The sequence below is a fragment of the Anser anser genome (genome assembly GCF_964211835.1).
Source record: "Anser anser genome assembly, chromosome: 12".
NCBI lineage: Eukaryota > Metazoa > Chordata > Aves > Anseriformes > Anatidae > Anser > Anser anser.
The window spans coordinates 22,478,182-22,502,376 of NC_139733.1; the positions used below are offsets into that span (position 1 = coordinate 22,478,182).

The 24,195-nt window shown below is 46.1% G+C and overlaps 1 long non-coding RNA gene across 3 annotated transcripts; it reads left to right on the forward strand.

Moving 5' to 3' along the window:
- Positions 1-1,349: 1,349 nt before the first annotated feature.
- Positions 1,350-22,433, forward strand: LOC310880299. 3 transcript variants are annotated; one of them, XR_014571609.1, is made up of 8 exons: positions 1,350-1,592; positions 5,213-5,344; positions 16,393-16,481; positions 16,887-17,010; positions 18,442-18,680; positions 19,783-20,013; positions 21,998-22,042; positions 22,399-22,433. It is a non-coding gene; the product is annotated as an uncharacterized lncRNA (long non-coding RNA). The 3 variants fall into 3 exon arrangements; XR_014571610.1 differs by lacking the exon at positions 16,887-17,010; XR_014571611.1 differs by lacking the exons at positions 16,393-16,481; positions 16,887-17,010.
- The last annotated feature ends 1,762 nt before the right edge of the window (positions 22,434-24,195 follow it).

Here is a 24,195-nt window from a genome sequence, read left to right on the forward strand (position 1 = left end):
AGGTCATCCTGGCATTATCGCTTTTGATCTCATTATGAGTTTAAAATATGCACTAAATTGGCTCTTAATTCAATAGAAAAGGTCGAGCTTGCATTCTGCGTGAGTCAGGGGCGTGCTTAATGGGAAGATCTCAAGGACAAGGGAAACATTTGTTAACAACGAAGGGGACGCATGCCAGCACACCTCTGCGGGAAGGCAGGAGCCGCAGGGCTGCTCCGCACGCTCTGAGGCCTCTCCAGGAATCGATTTCACGCTAAGACACCCTTTGTTTTGTCTTTTAAAACATCCTTTCCAAGTGACGCCTGTTTTCTGATGGATTGGGACGGTCCTGTTGGTCCTCGCTGCCGCGAGGCGGAGACCGGCCGGTGTGGGTGCTGCCCTGTGCAGCCGTGTGCTGCCACGGTGGTCGGGGATCCACACGTAGCCATGGATATTTCCTGAGTCTCAAAGCCCAAACTGCTGCAGCAGCTGGCTGCAGTGCCCTGCTGTGTGAGCCAGGCCGGGTGCCGGACACTGCAGGCTCTGTAGTTTTAGCACTTGCATTTCTCAGGGTGGGATGCAGGGAGCGGCGCGGTACTGACCACCCTCCATCAGAGCCTGTGGCTGCGATCAAACAAACCCCAGGGCTCGGTGGCGGGTGCTTTCCCTTCCTCCCTGCTGCCAAGCAGAAAACATTGTATAAAGAGAAGCTCACTGAAATGCAGGCTGCTGTACGTTGGGGTAGTTCCTGCAAGTGGAATTAGTTAAATAATAAATTCCACTGATCAAGGTTTTAATACAAACATAGAAACCCTTTGAAGTGTAAAAGGTGCTGCTAAAATGCAGCATTTGTGTAACTTAGGTAAACTTCAATTTAAAAGAAGGAAGATGAGAATTTTTATCTTTTTTTTTTTTTTGGTTATTCTATTCGCTTCTATTTTTCACACCTTCCGGAAGGCAAAAAATAAATGGAAACTGGACTCATTGCCATGTTCACTATTCAAACATTTTAATATACATTGCCCGGCAGTGCAAGGGCAATAATTATGTAGGCCTATCTTTCCTGCAGAAATGGCTTACTTGGGTCCACGTTCCAACAATCATCGAGCATCCAGAGCCATGGCTGGGCTGTGAGGAGCTGCGAGCATCCCTCCCTTCCCCTCCCCTCCCTTCGTGTGGTGTTTTGTCTAGGTTTGCTTGTAAGATGGAAGCTGGTCATACCAGCAAGTGAGGTCAAGCCTGAAACACACTCATGGTGTGGGTCCTGTCTACAGCTTTCCAGGAAGGCAGCAAGAGAGAGGAAAGCTTGATGCAGACCTGCATGCCCTTCACATGCTGCTGATGGCATAATTTACCCGGCAGCTGTCACAGCTGTTGCCCCTTAGCCCCAAATACCTGGGCTGGCAATGTCTGTGTGGGGGGAGCTGGGGCCAGAGCTTTGGGGCAGCTGTGTCTGAGCTCTGGGCTGGGAAAGCTGCGCCTTTGCTCCGTGCTCAGCGCGCTGGGGTTACGGCTCTGCAGGGAAGAACAAGCTCCCAGGGCAAAGCTGCCGCGTGGTTTGTGCTGCCCAACCTTTGGAGTCCCAGGGGACTCCTTGGAGAGGCTGCATGCAGGTACGTACGCGTGTGTGTACGGCTCCTGCGCCTGGCAGCGCTGGGTGCGGCGGGCAGGTGTGTGAAAGGTGTGTAGAAGCGAATCACGAATCGCAGTGATGCATCATTTACGAACCTCGTACAGGCAAAACCTGAGTTTTCCCTGCTGCATTAGAGAAGGACGAAATCCATCATTTATAAGGCTGAGAGTAAAGATGCTCTGAGACAATCTGCTTGACCTAGTGGGTGTTGTGGATTACAGAGCCAGCTCAGTACAGTACCGAGCGCCTGGCTGGCGTTCATACCACAGAGACTGAACTCTTCTTCTCTACGTAGCCGAAACCTTGCGTGCTCTGCCCTGCTAGGCACTAATTAAAGCTACCTGTGTAGCAATTTACCAGTGTAGCGTTGATGGACATCTATTTAGTAAAGGACACAACTGCTTTATTAACATTAATGAGTGATGGTAGACTTTGTAAAAAGGGCAAAAAAAAGGTCGTGCTTAAATCATCGCATTATCAGACTTAATTACAACAAGTTAATTTGTTGTTTGCCTGCCTCGCAGATGTTTAGGAAAACACATTCTGTACTTCATATATCACGCATCGATGCTATTGCTCTTTATGCTATAGTAATATAGTCATTAGAGCTGGCCAAGGATGACGGTGATGGGGATTATTGATGAATTGTTTTCCAGCGCCTTGCCAGCCAAATCCATTAATGGTGGCATGTACCAAGCACAATGCCATCCTTGTTCCCAGCTATATGTCTTGTCCGCGCTCACCTCTAGTAAAATACAAATAGTGACAATAAATAATGGACTAGCGCTGCACAGGGTGTGCTGCTCACTGTTCCTGTGGCATTGGACGTGCCCTTCGGTGTCTCCTGCCTTGGCAGAGAAAACTTTCTGGGCCCTCCACCCCCTTACTGGTCTGCAGGTGTGTCAAGCTTAGGGTTAGGAAATTGGAATAATTCATACGTACAGCCACTTTGCATTCAGTGACTGCAGGGCCAACAGTCTTCTGTTCTATGGGACTTCCACCAGTGCTTTTTGCTTTTCTCATAATTTTTTTCTGAAAAAAAGATAATAAATGTAGTCCCAAACTTCCCTAGAAAGGGAATGGAAAGGCTCCCTTAACATAAACATGATCTCGGTAATGATGGGGTCAAACTCTGCTCTCCATTAGCACCCTCCATGGGCGGTGACAGAGCCCAGCCTCCCCAAATCACCCATTTAACAGCGTTCCTGGTGATCTGCCCGCTGCAGGCTGCAAAGTGCTCTTACAAAAGGTGAAGGCTCTGTTGGCTCTCTTTGCTCACTGTGTTTTAAATTGACACTCACTGAAAAGCTGCGCCTCTGCGAACTACTGCTTTTGTAATTAGACTTGTGTACATTGCTATCACTTAGTAAAGTGGCTAAATGCCTAGGGAGAGGTAAAAATAAGCTTTGCTTTACTTGGGATGAGAAAACCATTTTCTTCTTAAGTTAGTTGTTTTGGAGTTGCTTTAATTATAATGGGTAAACCGAGGGTGCTTATATTAATATAATTGATGTTACCAAATGGAGTTTATAGTTATTGAAGCAGTAATAAAAAGTAACTTGTAATAACCATTAAATGATTTGCTGACGTTTTATGGGCATTCTGCATTTGTAATAACCAAGGCGCACGCAGGCACCGCTCAGGCAGGAGCAGAAGTGGCAGGAGCAAGAGGCAAGGCCGGCCGCTGTGCTTCGTGCAGTCTGAAACAAACCTTTCAGCTCACGCCTGGTTCAGGCTTGGAGTCTGCTCCCTTTTGCCCTCAGACATTTTTTTTGCTTGTCTCTGGCCATAGCTGCCTATGGAGAGTAGAGCCAGAGCACTGGCAATGGGTATAGGAGAACTTGTTAATTCAACGAGCTATTTATTCATTCATTCATTTATGTTAGCATATACAAACTTTCATATGTATTGGATTAAAAAATGCCCTGTATAATTGTGTCTTGTGTGTATCTAGTTTGTTTTCCATAGAATCCAATGGAAGCAATTCTGTGATTTCCTGCAGGGTTCTGTGTATCTGGCACGCTGGGAAGCAGGACTCCTGGGTCCTGGGGAAAGCTGGAAGGTCACTACTGTGTTTTTGGAGCCTAATACACAGCCAGAGACTACTGTGATGTAATTAATGCCTACTTAATTAGGCTCAAATGAAAGATTTTCTTCGTGAGAAATGTATGTGTATACGTGTATATCTAATACACACACACACACACACACACATATATATACACACCCATGCTTTTGCTTTCATAAACCTGACTGGGAAACTGCTGAACCTTTCCAGTGTGTCTGGGTACAAACTTAGGGTCCGGATGGAGTTTCTGCTTGGTGAAGCCCTGGATATTACATTTATTACTCTCCTCGCCAATGACTGCCTGAAGCCACCCCGCTGCCCCAGCCCCGGGGTGCTGGCCGACCACTGACTTGATATTTTTCTCTTCTGCAGGAAACCTCCTATTAGTTATTACGTGGTTACCATTTGGTTAGTATTTGCTATTAACCTATTAGCCCCTTTACCCTGTTCCTGATGGATTCCTGGAAGACTGGCAGCTTGTACACGTGAGCATTTAATCTCTTCTCCTGCCCTAACAGCTTTTGAGATGCATGGAGAGCATGAGCTGCTCAAATACCGTGAGCAGAAAAATCAGCCACACGTAACATTTCCCTTCTGATTATTCCTTCTCATCCACGGGACTGCGCGCACGTTTCCATTACGAGACCGATCGTGGCAGAGCGGTTACATCTGCAGTACAAACCCACGTTCATCTGAATGCACTCACGTCCCCAGGGCGTCCCCGGGGAGGGCTGTGCTCGCCTGGATTTCCGTGGGTGTTATCTCCCCGTCTCCCCAGCGCCTGGAAATGTGTGCAGTTTTCCAATGCCTCTTTAAATACTGCTTCTCTGCACCCTAAATCTTGATGTGCACTGGTAGAAATGAGGCCATCTGCATTATATGATGCAGATCTCCTTTCCTTGTCCGAATGTCTTTCCCGTTGTACCTCTAACGAGCAGCAGATCCTTTCCTCTTGTCCAGTGCCGAGCCCAAGTTTGGCCTCCAACGCGTGGTAAATTATTCAGAGCCCAGAGATGAGGATATACACAGGTGTCGTAATGGGTACAGCACTGCTGTGCCTGTGCTCTGGATATCTCAAAATCGCTTTTTGCCGTGAATGCTAAAATACCAGTTCGCAATGTGGTGTGAAGAGAACAGATGGGTATTTCGCCATGTGATGTAGCACAGAAAACAGCTTTGATTTAGTGTACTATGCTTGTCTGACTTTTAAACTCATATTAAACAGAATTTCATAAAAGCAAACTTGGTATAAAATCTAAATAACAGGCCACTTGGCGGGAGGTTACTAAGCTATGAAAATTATTGATTCATTCTCCTTTCATTTCAAATGGGCAGATGTGCATGAATATTTATTTTCTTTGAGGGCTTTTTTTAGAGGGGAAAAAGGTCTTCAACAGGTTTTTTGATTTCACAGCACAATCAAGGGAATTAGTATTACATATAAAATAGTAATTAAAACCATTATATTCCTGAACCCGCACTGACATAGGAGAACTTCTCCCCTGATATAAATCTATTCTTTTTTGTTGCAGCGTTCCTGGCTTTCAGGCTTTGAGGTTATTATGTGGTGGTAGGTAGTTCACAGGCTCTTCAGAATGGCTGTGGAAGATCCAGCCGCTTAGGAACACGCGTCACGAGACGTTCTGGCACTGTCAGGGTCCCAGGTAGGTGCTGCAGGCTTCCCACTGTTCGGCTTTGGTGAGCTGTGTGTAGGCACGCCGAAGTAACAGCCAGGGTGCAGATATTTGATGTGGGTTTTTGCATCGACAGCTGATCCAAGTGTGTTGAGATAAAAGGGGAGGTTACCTCTGCCTGTCCTGAAACGGCTCTCGTATCTGGTTTTATACGAGGGGTTCTCTGTGGTCTCCGGGATCGTTTTGCAGGCGTGGTGTGTGAAATTCATAAAGAGTTCCACAGGGAGTGCTGAAAGTGCTTTCCACACCGCTGCCAGTGGTGCGGGAGTGCCCAGCACCTGGGAACGTGCTGAGTTCTCTGCGTGCCAGACCGGCTGTGTGCCAGGCTAGTGTGAAATGGTGCAGCTCTGCCCCTTGCAACCATGCCTGTGACGGTCTGACTTGCCTCTTGCTAAACCAGAGGACAAAATACAAAACAGCGCAAGGTTTCTCAAGCCATGCGCCCCAGTTCTTCCCTAGAAGCGCTAGAAACACCCTGAAGTTTGTCTGGAAAATCTTGCTGCTGCTGACTGCATGTGGGAGTGATGCTGCTGGGGAGGCAGCAGGCTAAAATCTGTAAATAATACTGTGTTTTTATGCAGTATATATTATCAGAACATGCAAAATATTTATTATGTAATATTCTTACTACATATTTATTATATTATTAAAATTACTTAGCTTGCTTCTTAAAAAGACAAATGGTCTTTCAACAATAATGTTTGTATCTGAAGTCAGGGAAAAGTAGGGAAAGAAGGAGAGAGTTGAGATTGGCTTCTTTTTCTTAATGCCATTTGTACAATACGCCACTTGTGTTTTTTTTAAAGTTGGGATGCAGGAGGAGAGGGGAGGAAGGGTAGATTGCCCTCAGTTAGGGACATCACAGTGTACCAGTGTGAACTGTTTTTGTGGATGAGAACCTCCAGCCTACAAAGTTCTTGTCAAAAGACTCTATCTGGCTGACCAGATGGTGCAATTTGTCTGGCACTGACATTTGGGAATATCTGCTGAATTTTGCATACGGACAACTGTTTTAATTATCCAGTGTCTTGCTGCGTTAATCTTATTTGTCTGCAGTGACCAATCCTTTTCTTACTCCTGGTGATCATGTAGTCGCATCATGTGTGCTTTTATGCCACCTTCTTCTTGCTCCTGCTTTTTTATTCTCTCTGCCCCCTGGATATTTCCTCGGGCTGCACTCCTCCTGCTGAGGGGCAGTGAGATGCTACGGAAAACAAGCCAGATGTGTGTGTGTGAGCCTGGGATGCTGAAAGCCTCTCTCCCAAGCTAATCCTTTCATCAGAATATATATATATTTTAAGATTCTGTTGCAATGGAAGTAGTACATAGGATTAGAGCAGAGGATGAGCTGCAAAGCCTGGTTTTATGGCTGCAGAGCAGCTCTGAGTGTGGCAGCAGCTGGTTGCGTGACCAGGTTCCCCTCCTTAGGGAGGACGGACAACAGAGAATTCAAATACCTGCGGCTATATAAAAGAGCAGCTGTAACATTCTCCTCTGTAAGGCAGAAGAGCCATTGACCTTCTTGCCACTACCTGAAAGAAAAATTCTTTGTGCTGTGCTGTGCTTGCCGTGCTGTGGTCCCCGCCGTCAGCCCCCCGGGTGGCACAGTGTGCTGGGGAAGGGCATGGGGTTCGGCCACACCAGTGCCACGCGTCCCCCAGCCCTTCTGGTCACCTGCCCCGTGCCCTCTGCCCACCACTGCATCCCCCAGCAGTGAAGGAGAAGCAGGAGCAGGTTTACACCCAGCAGAGACCCCGGCTGGCCCCTCCAGGCTCGGCTCATTCATTACAGTTTAATTTAGGAGATCCGGGCCCAGGTTTGTGTGTGCAGAGGAAGCAGCTCATTACAGCTTAATTGCTCGTATTGCCTGGAGCAATACATCTGTATTGATACAGAGCGGCACAGAAATGTGCTATCCATTAAAGCAAACCTATTAGTCCTCTATTGCGATGGCAAGGTTTATTATTTGATACGTGGGCTGTGTTTGCAGTCACGCACGGCGAGGCATCCTTCAGCACCCCGGTGCCCTCCCGGCCGGCGGGGCTTCCTGGGGCAGCTCCGTGTGTGCTCGGGACGGTGCCCGGCCGGGATCAGGCACCTGCCTCCTCCTCACGCCTTCCTAAAGAGCTATAAAGTGTAATCAGCGAGGTTTGTACCTCACTGCCGTGCTAGGGCTACCGAATTTCTTAGCCGAGGATGTGTTTAATGTGCTGTTACCGCAGGAAATTGTGATGGATTGTGTGTAATAGCAGCGGTATGTAACCGACCGACTGGGTAGTTAATTACTCCAATTATAACGTTTTATGAAAAGGAATTGGATTCACGGTCATTCGTTATGGTGATGAATTCCCTATGTTTTATTACCGGTCATCTGCACCACGCGCGCGACACGTGGCCGGAGCCCCATGGAGGCAGAGCCCTCCCCGTTCCTCCCCTCCCGCACCCGGGGCAGGCGCTGGTGTCACCCAGCAGTGGGTGACGGATTTGGTGTCCAGGTTCGGTGCTGAAATTTGTTTGCACACTTTACTAACATCCGAGGATTCCGCTACACATTGCACAGATAGCTTTTGCAGATAAATTTAGGGTTAGTTTTCTGTGACTAGCATAACCCATCTATTTGGAAGGAGTTTTTTGTGTTTCTAGCTTTGTGCTATTTTGGGCTTCAGGGAAAATGTTGGCCTTAAATCTTTGGAGAGACCAGGGAGTGAGATGTTTTGGCAAATTGTGTAGAGCAAGTGAAATGACAGGAATTGGGAAGTGGGAGTACTGCTTGGTACAAGATCCTTGACTCTTGTTGAGTGATAAATTTTCCATTACTAAATAGCTGGCACATTACGTTACACGAGGTTGATGGGTGCAAATTATCGGCTTGGTTGTTTCCAGACAGAATGTTATTAGCTGGAGGGAAATATGGCAAACCGCCAGAAGCAGAGGGCGAACTCCTGCGTTCGCTGCCTTGAATTGCAAAAGCAAACGTGCGCGCATATTCTAATTGGCAATAGGAAAGTCACTACCAAAGCTATATTTAAAGTGAAGAGATTGAGCTTTTTCCAATACAGACCTGAGACCTTGATCACATTGGGAATATCAGAGTGCCAGGTTAATTAGAAACGGCGTGTAATCAAATAACTGAATTTCCTGCCACACTGAGACCATAATACTCAGGACTCAAAAAAGGATTGTGAGTAAGCATGGCAAGAAAACCTATAGAAACAAATATTTCAGAGAGGATATTGAGCTCCGCAGTTCAAGCAGTCTGCAAAAAATCAAGGTGGGACCTCTCAAATGGCCGGACATTCCCCTGCCCTCATCGCTTCACCTCCTTCCCGTGTGCTGGTGGCTTCCCAAACGCAGAGGTAGGAGCTGGGCCAGCACCTTCTCGGGTCTGGCTCTTCACATTTTCCCATTTTGCACTGACCACCAAAATATGCAGTTTCGCACAAGCTCACACATCTACAGCAAGCACTTTTTGTAGTAACTTATTTTTGGCAGCCAGTGTGCAAAAATACTGAAACCAAACATTAATGCCGTGGTTTTCCCAGTGCTTGTGGGAACCACGAGTTTCTGTGGGTTTGGAAACCTCCTGAGCATACTCCTTACCAGTGTAAACTGTGAGCAGCTGAATCTGCGGTACAAAACCTATCACATAACATACGTGTGGGTGATGTTATGTGTAGACAGCGAGGCAAAGGCTGCGGAGAGCAGAAGAGTTGATGTGGAGGACTTCTGGCACGCCGAGGGCTCCACTTCCCATCTCAGGCAGCCTGGCTGTGAAAAGATATTTTGAAATCTCTTTGAAAAACGCCGGTGTCATCTCCTGTTCGGAGCACATACAAAAAGATTCTCACTGGAGCCTTCTGCAATGAAAATGAAAGGAGGGCTGAGCCTGGCTGGGGCTTGGTCCTGGGCCCGATGAGACGAGATGCTCAGCAGGAGTGCTGTAGGAGCTCGAGGTTCTGCAGCCGATGATGTGAATGGCTCCTGGGGTTCACCAGAAAGGCAAGCACACACCCAGCAGCATTTTTTTTTTTTTTTTTTTTGCCTAGAGAATAACGTGACACGGGTGGCCGTGCTGCCCCGACAGCTGGGGTGAGTCGCGCAGCCAGCAGCGTGAAGACGCGCTCGCTGGGAAAGCCTTGCGAAGGGAGAAGGGAAATCGCAGCTCCTTTGTGCAGAAACTTGGCTTTGCCAAGCTGCAGCCAGCCTGTTTTTGGGAAATGCCAAATATTTGTTCGCAGTCAAGGCAAACATACCGATCTCACGTCAATAGATGTCTTGATTCTGTTCGGTGTTTGACAACAGCGTGCTCGCCCCAGCCAGATCCACTGGTTTCATCAGCGCTGTTTCTTACACAAAATGCTCAGACTGGTTTTGTTTTGACATAACAGGAGATCATTTCTCATCGCCAGCAGTAGCTCCTTTCAGAAATCTCTGGAGTCAGCAGCCTGCAGAGTTGCTGCGCTATCTCTGTAGGAAGCCCGTGGGGTCTGGGTCTGGCTGTCCCAGCGCGACGCCTGCTGTGCACGCTGCTGGGGCTCCGCGCGACCCACGCTGCGTAGGGCGTGCTGGGCTTCAGGGAGCCTGGTTATAAAATCCTTCTCTGTATAGATATTCATTGGTGTGCTTTCCGGTTTCTGCTTGTTTTTGTTATGATTTAGTATTAGCGATGTTTAACTTTTCATCCCAAATCTCCTGTGTCTGTTCTCCTTCGTGAACGTGTGCTGCCATGTGCCTCCGCAGTGAAATTCAGAATAAGCTCCTGTGCCAGAACAGGCGTTACGGAGCGTCCCAAGTTAGCTCTGCTTCTTTGCAGCAGGAACCCTGCCAAGGGAGGAAGCCAACCCATGATTAACCTGCCTGAGGTGGGTGACACACCAGTGCCACTGCCACCCACCTGTGGCTGGGGAGGGCAGCTCCGGCCGCTCACCTCCCGCTGATGCTGATTAAATAATCTCACACATTTCTGAGTTTACATCTTCATTAGCCCTCCCAAGCTTCCAGAGCAAGCACTAACACCCATTTTTGCTGGTGGGTGGATGCAGCTGGACACCCAGGGCACCCTCCCCATGCCAGGAGCAGGACACTCAGGGCAATGTCGTGGGAACAGCACGTGCTTGGACACGGGGAGTGCAGCCACAGCTGGGGTGAGGGAGCCTTTCCTGCAGCTCCCGTGGAAGCGAGGCCAGTTGCTGCATTAATTCCCCTGTGATGGATTGATTTCCTTCCTGTGTAATAAAGTTGCCACGTGCGCTGTCAACGTGCACTTGCTCTCTCTCAGTTTGAGCCACGGCCAGACTTGCCAAGATGCTGAGTGACCTGGAGGCTCCCGAGACTTCCAGCACCTCTCAGGTATTTGAGAGATGTAAACACTGATTTTAATTTATTCTGGGTTTTCTTTTCCCCCCCATCGATTGACATAGGAAAGGCAAATGGCAGCAATTAGGAGCTTCCTTCTGTTCAGCATCGTATTTCGGTAACTATACATGAACTGCAGATCATTAAGTTCCTTGGTCAGGAAAATAAGTGTAGATGTCCAACCATCATACTGAATATGTAAGTACAGGTGACAACCTCAGCCTTAAACAGGGCTCTTGCAGCGTGCCAATTTGCTTATTCCTGCAATCAGATACATGAGATTCATGCTGTGGAGTTATATAAACAATTTATTAAATATTTATACTTTTTATTTTTTTTTTAATTTAAGAGAAGTCTGTCCCTGTGGATATTGCAGGTTATGCAGTTCTCCAGCTTTACAGGGAAAAGCAAACCATTAGCTTAGTAAATCGTAAAATGGGAACGCTTCCCAGGTCAGTATGATTTGAATCCAGTCCCAATTTAGACAAGTGACCTGAAATCTCCTGGTAGAGACACACTCCATTTTCCAGTTTTTATATTTTGAAAAATTGGCTGGGTTAGGTCTTGTCCTGCAGATTGTTTTGACGTGAAAACTATTCATAGAAACAAATATATCTGCTGGCACGGACGAGGTGCTCCTGGTGTTATGAAGTACTGAGCAGGACGGGAGTCTGCGAGTTCAGCTCCAACAGCAGAGAGCACCTCAGGAACGTTTTGTGCTGTGCAAAGCAAATGGTGGATGTAAGCAGCTGCCCGGGGTACGTTGTGGGGCATGCAGCGAGGTGAGGTTTTGCTCAGCGACATGCCGTGGGGCAGCAGCAGAACACGGGGCAGAGCCTGAGCGCATCCTGCTCCCACGGCAGGTGCAGGCGCTGCTGTTGGCTGGGTAAATTCACATCACGAGGCAGGGAGGAGTGTGTGCAGGCACTCGTGTTTTGCTTTGGTTAGCCCATTTAAACATGGGCGAAGCAGGCAATGTGAAATTCGTAATAATTAAATGGCATCGGAGCTGGCTTTTAGCAGTTTGGATGTGAGTCACTGTGCCCAGACTTATAAAAAAAATAAAAAATGCAGTATCATTCATTGCTTTTGCTATTTTGAATTACAGAGGGGGAAAAAAAAAGACTAAGCTAGCACCTACTGAAGTGAATGGGATGACTTCATTCATTTGGGTGGGTTGTTTCGTATTTTAGGACCTTACATAAGAGCTCCCACGTACTCCCCCTTCCCAAACAGTTGGAGGCAAACCGAGCACAGGCTCCTCCACACAGCGTGGCTTCTCCAGGGATGAGGCGAGGGATTAACAGTTGGTTAATTCATCATTTGACTGCAAAAGGTTGGTGGAATAATTTACTTGGGGAAAGCTAACGGGTAAAACAACGCTGGGTAGTGCCAGAAGCCTCGGAGGGTTGCAAATACTGCTGTTAGCAAAGAGGGCACGGTGTTTGGGGGATTCTTCGAAAAGCTGACCTTCTGGGACTGGCCCGAAGAAATGTTCTGTCTTTGATCTCTGCTCGCCCCTGGGAAGAGGTGATTTCGGCAGCTTTCAGCGAGCTTCGTTTCTCACGTTAGGAGAGCAAAGGGCTCCGGCAGGCAGCGGCTGGCTCGGTGCTGCTGGGTGCCGCTTCCCAGCCCCAGGGCGCCCGTCCTGGCAGCGCCGGGCTGCGGCCGAGGCCACCTCTTGACATCCTCTTCCCCATGGCATGTAGCACGGGATTCTCTTCGATGTTAAGGGTATTTATTAGTGCTTCTCACGTGTGTTAGGCTTCCTGGCTTCTGCCTCTAGCTCCAGAGATGCAGAGAAGATGCTGTAATGATGTCTGCATGGGGAATGCACTTGGATGACTGTTGACCAGAAAACAAAGCTGGTTTCCAAACCCTGACTTCTGTTTCCACCAGCCTGCCACTCCTCTGCTCTTAATTCTTCCACTTCCTTTGTAAATGCAGACTGACATCTGCTAACTTTCTGCCTATTACAGTTGTGTCTTTGTCAGCATCTCTTCCTGAAAGGAACATGCGCGATGGTTTCCAGAAATAGTCTTCATCTCCCAGAGTCCAAAACAAACCCAGACAAATGCTTTTTCAGTTTGGAATGGCTCAAATAAGTAACCTGCACTTGTTAAATTAGGCACTGTAAAAACACCGAGCTTTAAATCGCTGTCCTAGTAATTATCATCATTATTGTCATTATTAGATGACATAAGATTTTATTGCTGACAATTTCGAGGTTTTGATACACTTATTTGAGCTGACTGCTCTTTTGGCTAAGAATAATTGCTTGGATCCCTCTCATGGGCTTTTGCTGCTATAAAAAGATTGTTGACCTTGAAGCTTTTATTTGGCTTTGTGTACTTATTCAAATACAAATATTAATAACCTAGAGAAAAAGATGCAGCTTCCCAAGCAGAACTTCCTATTGAGTACTGGGGACCTTGTACAGAAACGTACGTTTTGTTTGCATTGTTAGAAATCCACAGCCTCTCCCTTAATGCTCCTTTTTCTGCTCCGTGTTATCTGCCCTGGCCTTTGCGCTCTTTTGTTTGGGCTCCTTGTCTACGCAGGCTTTACAGGAAGCTTCCTGTAGGTTTTTTGCTCACCCTTGTTTGGAGGAGGATGAGTGTGTGCTTCTGGTGCTTCTTCAAGCGTGGTATTCTCTACATTATCAAAAGCAAACGTGAGCCTTTCTTTTACCTGGCTGCACCCGTCTCACAGATGAGATGTCAGAGCTTTTGAGATGTCTTGGTGACAAGCCACAACACCAGCGCACAGGTGGGCATTTCCTTGGCTTGCTGGGGAACTTTTGGCAGGTTCCACCCCCTCCCTCAGCCTCTGCTTCCCTGCCTGCACAGGGGAGACCCTGCCAGCTTTCCCTGTGAACTAATTGCAACTCACGGGCAAAGCACTGGGCACTTTATTTGTAGTAATTGCATATCTAAGTGCCTTGCTAAGAAGAGCCTCACCGAGGCTCTTAGTGCAAATTTTGTGGCATCTGATGCTCCAAATCAGAGAGGATGGCCCCGAGGAGCTTGCACAGGCTGTGTGTCCTCCCAGGGCAGCTCCGGAGGCTCCTGCAGGGAGAGCAATAACGCCACGGGGGCAGATGCGGGGGCACTGGTGAACGATCCCATGAGGAGAAATGGCCGGATTACAGGAGAAAAGCTTTGTTTGCATTACAGATGATAAGAAGTGGCAGAAGTTTTAAAAAAATATGGGCATAACAATTTGTGAGTTTGTACGCTTATTGAAGTGCTGTTGGTTGCATCTAATACATACGGAAAACAGTTTTTTTACTGGAGGATCTCAGTATTGGAGATGCTCCAATAATTAAAACTCCAATATATTTCTTTGCTAGCTTATTCATCTTGTCCAGGGAGAAGAGGATTCGAAGGCTCTGCAGCAAACAGGAGAGAACTGGACAGACCTATAATCAAAGCCTTACAAATTAGCTCCATGCTGGAGAACTGGTGTCAATTTTTATGCTCCAGGATGTGGGCACTTCTCTAGCAGGAAAGGATGTGAATGACATGTGTGTGTTTGTGTCCCTGCTCTGGTGGGTTCCTGGCTGTGTTTATTTCAAGCAGTTTTGCTATTCCTACAAGAAGTCTGTTGTTGTTTCCCCCCCCCCCATAGCTGTAGTTGGAGGGAGGAGATCTGCCGCAGCTTGGCTGTCTCTGTATTCACTTCCTAACGTGGTGTTGCATGAAATGGTGTGCATTTAGGTGATGTGCCAATTCAGCTGTGGTAATAACAAAAAATGATCTGGGAAATAAGTTAAGAAGAAAAAAAGAGTCAGATAACAACATATAATGGTGCCAGGCAGTGTGAAAGACTCTGGAGAACTTTGAAATGTCATGGTTTCATGCAGTGTGCAAATAAGGATGAAATTGAAAATCAGCTATTTTAGGAAAGCTATCTATTCATTTGCATGAAATAATAATCAAATAATTATCTGGCCACCTTAAACAGCAATGTTGAAGATTTGTTTAAGGTCACCTAACTGCACAGAGTGCTACAATACACAGTATAAATTTTTAAGTATTTGGTAGAACTATAATTACTAATGGGATTTGTTAATTTTTATTTTGAATGAACACTTCTCTATCTATAAGTATTTAGCTGGAATAAAAAACTTCAGCCTGCAAACATCTAAAAATATTTGACTCTCAGATGGATCTTGAGTAGTGTTGAACTCCAGGTGTTAACCTGAAACTTAGGAACCAAGGCAATGCGTAAATCAGACACAAAGATTTTCAGTTGCTTTTAATCAAGCAAGTAAAATTAATGAGTCCAATGATAATAAAGATTTCTCCTTGTGACGGCAGGTAGACTGACGGACAAAAGGCCAGATGAGTCAAAGTCCTCTCCTGCATAATTTGAAAATACTTTGTTTACAAAGAAGAGAAGAGCAAACCTTTGTTCCAGTGAGCTGCAGAAGTGTATTTTGTGAATTGGAGGCTAGAAGATTGCTTCCAAAGGGCCATTATTACAATGTGTCAGCGATGATCACTGGCTGCCTGACGTTTCCCACCTAGCTCTTACTTTCCCTTCTATGAAAAGGTTGAAATCTTGGCAGCATACAAAAGAAATGTCTGGTCAAGTGTGGTGCAAATGAGTTGAGCTTAACGGTCAAAAAGTGGAAGGTCACCTTTTTTAGATGATTTTTAACAGAGTCACTAGCAAGTCAGTCTTTTGGCTCCAAGATCAAAGCCAAAATAAGCAATACAACTTTGTTTATATTGATGATTTAAGCTGTCTATCCTATAGGGGACTCAGACAGAAATTCGAGTGTTACATCCATAGTATGGTCTCTAAGCAGTACATTTTTATCTGTTATTGTTCACAATCCATGCCTCTTATGATCTCTTTTATTGGAGTTAATGGCAAATACTTCTAAGTAATAATAAGGGTGCAGGCTAATTGTTCAGTAACCACAGCTAAAGAATGCAGTGGCACAAAATTTTCCACCCTGGTACAGAAAGGCTTCTTCTCCATCATGCTATTTAACATCCTCACTTAGAGTCCTTAGGATGAGTCATTGCCTCTGATTTAGGATCATTGAAAAGCACATAGTTTCTGCCTTTATTTAATTGACTTCTGATTTACTGTTAATTAAATCCACGTATCCCTGCTTGTATAGTTTAAAACGGGACTTGTCTGGGTTATATCTGAGGCAGTGGAACGTGGTTGTGGTGCAGCACGGTGGTGTGTCTGCGGTGAGAGCAACGCCCTGGGTGCGTCCCTGCGTGCTGAGGTTTGCAGCACGTGGCGGGATGCAGGGCAAGACGTGTCCCTGTGCACGCGTTCCTCTGAGAAACCCTGCACCACCTTGGCTCTGTTTAAAAGCTATGCTGTGTTTAAATAGTTAGCTAAAGAAGAGTCAGGGCGTTTGGTTGTCAACAGTGGCTGTTTGGGCCCCTGAGATGGCAGGATGGCCGGGTGGGATGCCAAGGGAGGCTTTCAATCTGGCAAGGACACTTGTGGCAAAGCTTCTAGAAATCCAGCAGGGAGACAAATATTCTTGTCTTAGGGAAGTGGATGAGTAAAGAGATGCTGTAACGTGATGGTACAAGGGAGCAGCTTTCTGTGCTTATTGGCCCCATCTCCCGGGGGCGAACCAGCCTGGTGGCAGGGGTTGTCCCGCTGGTCCCACTTCTGTCCTGCAGGTCGTTTGCCTTTCTTCCCCTTTGTGTCTGCATGAAATACGGACTGACCACGGGCTGCAGGAAAGCAGCTGCGATCCTCTTCCTCCAGGGTAAGGCTTTTGTAGCGACGTTTAATTAATAGCAGTAATAAATCCTCTCAACCCATTGGTCTCCCGCAGCACAGGTGAGCATTATCACAGAGACAAAACTCGGGGCACTGGGGTTAATTAACTTGCTCCGGGCTGGTGCCTGAGCCAGGGTGGGTCTTCAGTCAAGAAAACTCCACGGTCAAATGCACGGAAATTAGAAGAATGTCCCCACGGAGGCTGCTTAAGCAGCCACAACAAGGTCACAGAAGGCACAGGAACAGCAAAATGAGAAACGCGTGAACAAGTACAAGCAACTAAGGAGGAAAAAGAGGGAGGAAAGATCCAGAGAGGAAGATGGGATCTATTGAGAGGTGTAACTGACAACAAGCACCATTTTTTTGGCCATTTTCCCCTTCCCCTGCACAGGTGAGGCAGGATCTTCGTGGCCGTGGGGCGGCTACATGCACACCGCCTGCTGCGCCTCTGCCCGACGGCGAATAAGCAGCGGAGTGCGTGATGGCTCTCTTCATCCCGTAATACGTGCAGCAAAGTACGTATTTAATGTAATCAGACTGTAGGCTATAGATCAACAGCACTTTCTGCTTTGTGCAGCTTCTGGAATGAGTCATGTTTTCATCTTCATTTGGATGTGCGCATCCTCCAAGTCAGTTGATAAATTGTCCTTCCCTAACTCAATTAAATGCGGCTCTGTTTTCCTGTGGTGCTACAGTTTAATTCACAGCATTGCAGCGAATGTACTGCAACGAGGCTTCTTGTAAGTTATTTGTACACGGTGCTGTTTTGTCTGAAAGAGCTATGGCTATAAAGTAAAATATGAATTTCTAAAGAGAAACAAAGTCTTTTTGAGACGCGCTTTTAATAAAGCCCTTGAGACCAGTGCATGGAGAACCCTGAACGTCAGCAGAAGACCTCCGAGCTACGCCCGTTCACCCTCATGTTGCTGGGTACGTCCGAGGTTCATCAGGGTTGCTTGTGACCCACAAGGGAGCCTCTGCTGACACTAATGGTCACACTCCAGGACAGTGGGGTGGTGGAATTAACACCATTAGTAGCCCAGCCCTGTTCAGCACACAGCCCCAAGCGCCCATCGCTGTGCCTTGAGGGAATTACGGCGCGTCAGACGGTGATCTCCATTTTGTCATCTTTCCCACAGCAAGCTATTATCAAAGCGCAAAATTTGTTCAAATTAACATCTGAAGCCTTCTTCTGTTTGGGGGGGGGGTGGTGGTGTCTTTGAAAGCTTAGGTAATCTATCAATGACCCAAAGTAATTGCTTTCTCTAAAATATGGCTTTCTGACAGGAAATCTGACTTGGATATATGTAGTGAATGACTTAATTTATGTAGAAGCAATGGGTCTGAAAAAGGAGGAGGAGAAAAGTTGTGATATGGAGGCTGAATCCATCTTAAGTTATTAATAATAGATGACTCACTTGGGATTGTTTTTTGCTAGATTTAAATTAAATCTCATCAAATAAGTGATAATTGGATATATTTATAAACGGGCAAAGCCTACTCAAGGGGATTTCAGTAATATTGTCAATACTACAGGTTACCTGTAAAATTACCCAGAATTAATTATTGCAAACAGTCGTACCTGGCTGCAACAGTAATTCGTTGTAGTAATCCCTGGAAGCAGAGGCTTTAACACCGTGTCCTCTCATTCTGGATTTGGCCTCTCAGCTGCCTCCCAGAAAGCAGGAAGCTCTCGGCTCAGTAAAGCGAGCCTTTCCTCTCAGCAGCCTGGCCCGAGGTGCTTTTAGGAGGTTTACTCAAAACAGCGGTGTGGTTACCAGGAGCTCGAGAACTGTCAAGCAGTTAACGAGTCATGAAGCCGGCTTTCTTGGGACTGGTGCGTCCCCGTAAGGTCTTCTGAGGTCTGAGTGATTTGGTACTCCTCGTGTAACGGGGACATTTGTACACACGTCAATGACCCGTGTGATCTTGTTTGTGCTTTACAGGGGCTGTGCAAGCGAGAGCTCTGTCCTGCAGCTGCCCGCGGATTTCTCATGGCACCTGCAGGAGCTCTGAGGATGCTGGTTAAGAGAAATCTGATGGCGCTGGCCAACAAATTCAACGCTTGGTCATATTTGCTCCCCTGGTCAAAGCAAACCATTGACCTGAAAACCTTTCCCTCTTCTGCTCCTGCCACACACGAGCTGCTGTGACGTTTGCAAGGCTGCAGAAAATGAGCACAGAAGTGAGAGAGAAAGACGGACTGACCTCAGCTTGCAACTTCCATTACTTGTCCTTTTCTCCTTACGTTTTGAGACAAGTTGTCTAGAATTTCTCTCCACTAAGTGGTATGAGCTGCAACACTCCTGCCCCTCTGCTGCTTTTTTTTTTTCCTCTTTCTTTTTTCCCCCCAGGAAAACCCCAGCTGTGGTTATTTCCACATGGTCTACAACCCTCTCGTTGTGTTGGGTTAGTCTGGCCAATATAGGTTGTGTTTGCCTCATCTGCATGCAGGAAGGCACTTCTGCATAGCTTTAAGGACTGTGGTGTTCTCTACTGATGAAAATTGTTAGATACTTATTTTTTTTTCTCCTACAAATTATCAGGTCATTTAAAAAAATGAACTCATTTTAATCTAATTCTGCATGTGCAACAGTCTGGAGAGTTATTTTCAGCTCCAGTAGTTGCAGTTTGCAATTATTATGCTTCTTTTAAGAAAAGAAAAGTAACAGCTCTATATTTTATGTGAATTACTGGTGATTTTTCAGCACAACTTGTGTTTAGGATAAGTAATAAAAAAAAATAAGAGGCCAAATGGATAGTAATGTAGACTTGAAAAAAAAACCACAGAGGAGGTAGGAACATATGTAAAGATTACTAAAATATTAACATTTGACTACTTAGGCATGAACATTTCAATAAAAAAGCATGTAATTCTTATTGAAGTGAAATCAATAGTTCCTAACTAACCATTGCTTCTGACTGGAAAAAACCACTCAATATTTTTATTTCCTTTATTTAATTGCTGTAATTCATGTATATCTCAGACTTGTCTGCAGCCCATCTCCTGGAGCTCTCCCGCACGTAGCGGTGTGTTAGAAGTGCCTCAGTGCCCCAGTTCGCTCCTGGCAAGAGGCTGGGCTGGGTTTTCCTCTGCGTTTTTTCCTGCGGATTTTTTTCCAGTGGATTTTTTCCTGTGGATTTGCACCCAGGCTTTGAGAAGTTTTGGGGTACAACATGCCAGTGTGTGTGACTTGTCTAAGTGCTGCTAGGACAGGCATGGCTGATGGTCGCGTCCCATCCCAACTTGCTTTTAAATTTGAAACTAATTTTGTGCGTTTCCGTAGAATTTGCAACTGATTTGAACACTCCAGATTCAGAAGCATGGTGGTTACCTCATGTTGGGCTCCACCCCCATGCATTGCACAGTGGTGCCCTGCGCTCAGAGAGTTTGATCATGAATCTGCTTCCCATGGTGTGCTGCCGTGAAGCTTTCCCCATCTCAGCTCTCCTCTGCTCCTGGCCTGCCAACACCAGAGCACGTGCTTCCCGATGATTATTTGCTATCCAGAAAATAAGTAAGTGTCAGCTTCCACGAAAACATCTATCAGCATCCATTCCCAATTCTGTTTACCTGCTGCTGAGAACCTCAGACCCAGAAGCAGAATGAGACCGAAAAGGGCTGGGAGGCATCAGGCCGCAACTAGAGGAGCTGAACGCTGAAGCATCGGTAGTAAACACTTCTGGTCTCCTGCATGAGATATAAGATTTACCGAAGAGGAATTTTTAAAATGTTTTCTGTGTTAGTAAGCCAAAGGTTTTTGAAACAAAAGAGAGACTTTCAGAAATTTAATACAAATTGCCAGCGATTTGCCTGATGTTTAGCAAAGGGAGCAGGTCAATCCAGCAAGCACGAGACAGGAATAAAGAGCATCAGCATCTGCAAGGAGCGATGCAGTGCAGCAAGGGGGAGCAGAAGATGCAGGGAAAGGCTTTTTATAATGTTTTGTGGGGATTTCTGGATTTGCTAAGCCCTGTGTAAGCAACGTGTGCATAGCCCTGTGTGTAACCTCCCTGCCTGGTTTCAATGTGCCTTGCTGAACTTGATTCTCACCTGCATATTCAGGTGTAAAGCAGGATGGACATTGGATGTGCCAAAATCGGAGTTGTCTGTAAAGTGCTGGGTCTGGGTGATCAGGGCAGTGTCTGCAGATGTCCAGACCCTGTGGGAGGGTGTGCACACACAACAGTCGCCCTTTGCTGTCTCTCTGTGGCTAGCACCACGTACCTTTCCCCCTCTGCCCCAGCAGCAGTGGGACGTGGCCCCCATTTGTCTTTATGAGTGCCACGTCACATTTCACCATTCGGGCAGAAGAAACAGTGATGAGATATTTGTTCTCTGCAAAATACAAAGTGACAGGACATCTTTCTCAACTAATGAATAACCAAGTTTAAATAACCATGCCGAAATATTCTTTTGAAAAACGTCTGTCCCTAATTCAGTTTGCCCGTTCATTGTAATTTAGTGTAGTTTCCTTCTGAAAAACTGAATTATTTGGGAGGCCACACAAGATTGCAAAGGTATAACTGGATTTCTGCAGAAGTGGAAGTCTCTTACAGATGAGATCTAGGAGGCTTTGTCAGGACCCGAGAGTCCATCCTGAGACTTGCTTTGCCCCAGCTCGGTGACACCAGCTCCCACGGGGCTCCAGCCGGGCAGCGTGTGTTAGATATGAGCGCAGCTCTCTCGGTGATGGACGTGTCCCCGTGCAGTGATCGCAGCCGGGGTGCTGCCACACGTGGGGCACGACGTGGGCGCCCCATGGCCGAGCCATTCCGTGGCTGTGCATTGCTTTCAGGGCAATGGCTCCATTTGCTTGCTCTGCTTTTTTCCCTCTTCCCCCCTCTGCAATTCAGGTCAGTATTTGCCTTTGAGAACCCCAGTGCCCATTTCTTCCTCTGACACAGAAACACCATGCAATGGGCTGGCGTCCCCAGTGCCTGTGCTGGTGCTGGTGAGTGCCGGGCTGGTGCTCAGCCCTGTAGAGCGAGCAGCAAACATTCACCCTGCTGGGAGGCAACAGGACACAGGGCAGCTTTCAGGGATGACAGATTAAATGAAATGGAATTTAAAAATCGCATGAACACCTCTCTGTATGATAAAGTACAATGGCTGAAGTGTTTCCAGTAAGTCATTTTTCACAGTTTCTGAGATGGTTTCTGAAAGGACACCGCTCGTTGCCCTCATTATGTCCATTCCAGCCAAAAATCAAGGCTGTGTACTCCACTGCACGAATGTCAAGTGAAATGTTTAAAGGCCCCTTGTACTACGTGTGCATTCCTCCTACATTCCCTGGCATGGTTCCTGGGAGTGAAATTAGAGGGCGTTAACAGTTGCATGTCCTACTGTTTTTTTTTTTTTTTGTAAACTTTTAAAAAACCTGTAGAGTTCATTCTACCGAGCATTCCTTACCAGAAATTCTTGTGATAAAGGGAAAACCATCCAAGCCATTATCTTTATCTTCTGAGGAGCTGAAGGATATTGTTATTTCTGTATTACAGGGTGGTGAGAAGGCATATGGAGAGAAAGACAGAAGCACAGTGAAGGTACCCGGTTACTTATATTTGCTTTGGGGTTGGCCTGTTCCGCAGGGATGCACAGACTTGTTTTGAGGCTGAAGAATAAACAACAAAAGTCGCAGACATTAAGACACCAGGATGCCATTCTTTGAGAATTCAACACTAGGATTTAGGAAGGAAAGGGCCTTTGGTGTAAGGATTGACCTCAAATCACAATTGTAGGGCAAGGAGAAAGCTTCAGGGGCTTCAGCAGTACATCATGCAGAAGATGTTAGGTCTAAGTTTCTTAATTTTGGTGACAAAATTTCTTATGAAATGTTAATTTAAAATAACAGCAGCAACAACAATAAACAAACAGACAAAGAACCAATCCATTTTTACAGCAGCAGGAACAGTAAGAAGGAAAACCCGAGCTGTGCCCAGGATAACCGTGTGCGAGGAACAAGCCACGTGTGGAATCCTAAGCAGAGAACTCCTGGGGAGGGGAAAGAAAAGTACCACGAAGTAAAAATCCTTTAGGCAAAATAGATAATTGCACCGCGATGGATATGTGATTCTTTTTCTTATGTATCTAGGCAACTATTTGCTTTAGAAGTAATGACTGTTATAAATCACAGAATGAAGTTTCTAACCCCAACACATGCCTGGAACAGAGCTGTTGATACTATCCAGCTAATAAAACATATTTCCTGAAGCAACATCAAGTTACCTATCATTGTGTCACTCACCTTTGTGACAATGATTACAGCTTATGCAGGGCATAATTTAGGACACCTTTAGAACAACTCTAGTCTTGTGTCTGGAAACAGCAAAAAGCCGAAGGAACTGTGAACATATGCCATCTTACAAAGAAATGGTGTCATCTAACTCGTGAATTTCTGAATGTCACATGAAGATGTGCGGTATGACAGTCTGAGCCGGTGCCTCTCCCTGCCATTGCTTTGGCTGAGGCTATTATTTTTGGGGTCAGTGGGTGAGGGACCCAGGGCCAGTGCCTGGTCTGCATGGATAGAGAGAGGGACACAGTTAAGTGAAACCTGAAAATAAAGATTCTGAGGAAAACAAACAAACAAACAAACAAACACATACAAAGTTGTGTAGTCTATACTATTAGCTGGCCTTTTTAGGTCTGGATTAATATTTGCTTCACTGGATTACCATTTTGCTCTTGGGACCTATGACCACAAATAAATAAATCCTCAAATGGTACTGGAACTTTGATAGAGCTATCTGAATGTAAGGATTTCAAAGTCTGGCATTTGGCAATACACTCTGAATGTAAAAGACAATGGCATGTGTTTTGGCTATTTGAGAAAAATAATGCTGTTTTTTCTTTTGTGTGTGAAAAATGGGCTACCCATTGAAAGAGGATCTCGTTCCACACTGCTACAAGCATTTCATGCATATTCACAAAGAAGCAGTTCTGAAAAATACACCGACGTGCTTGCTGCTGGAGGTAGAGGGGAATATTAAACATCCCATTTTTTTCACTTCTGCTGCTGTGTAAATACTGTGTGCTGTCCTGTTGGGATTAGCTAATGTTTGCTCAAGGTGGGAGAGGTGTTTTTGGAAAACAGGTGGCTTGGGACTGGATTTTCCCCCACAGGAATTGCTAAAATGGAAGCTGATTTCAGGTTGTTCTCTGTAATTTTTACTGTTGGCTCCGATGGAAAATACCCAAAGCAAAGAGTCCATGCAACAGGTTCTAGCTTACCTCGGTCCTCTCCATCACACAAAAGGACTGCTGTCCTACACACATCGCTGTCCTTGGAAAGTGAAAAGGCCCTTTGCTATCACATTTTTAGCAAAGTATTGAAAATATCTAGGATTTAAGGAAAAAGAAACTCCCCAAGCTGCCTGAGACTCTTTGGCACCTAACTTCCAATGACCTAGAAGGGACGAAGTCCCTATTTGCTATTTATTTTCATTTTAATTATCAAAACACATGAATAATGTTGTCTGGGTTATCACTTGTGTGAAGAACCCACAGATCTTGGACCAGCCTTTCTGTTGTGAGTACAACTAATGAGGAAAGCAAAGCAATAAAATAACAGCCTTTGGAGGAGAACGTGCCGAGTGTCTCCTCTGCCGTGCATTAATTCAGTTCTGCCATGCGAAATGGCACTTTCTCCTGCAGAGAGGATTTGAGAAACATTAAACATATCAATACTGGGGAAAAA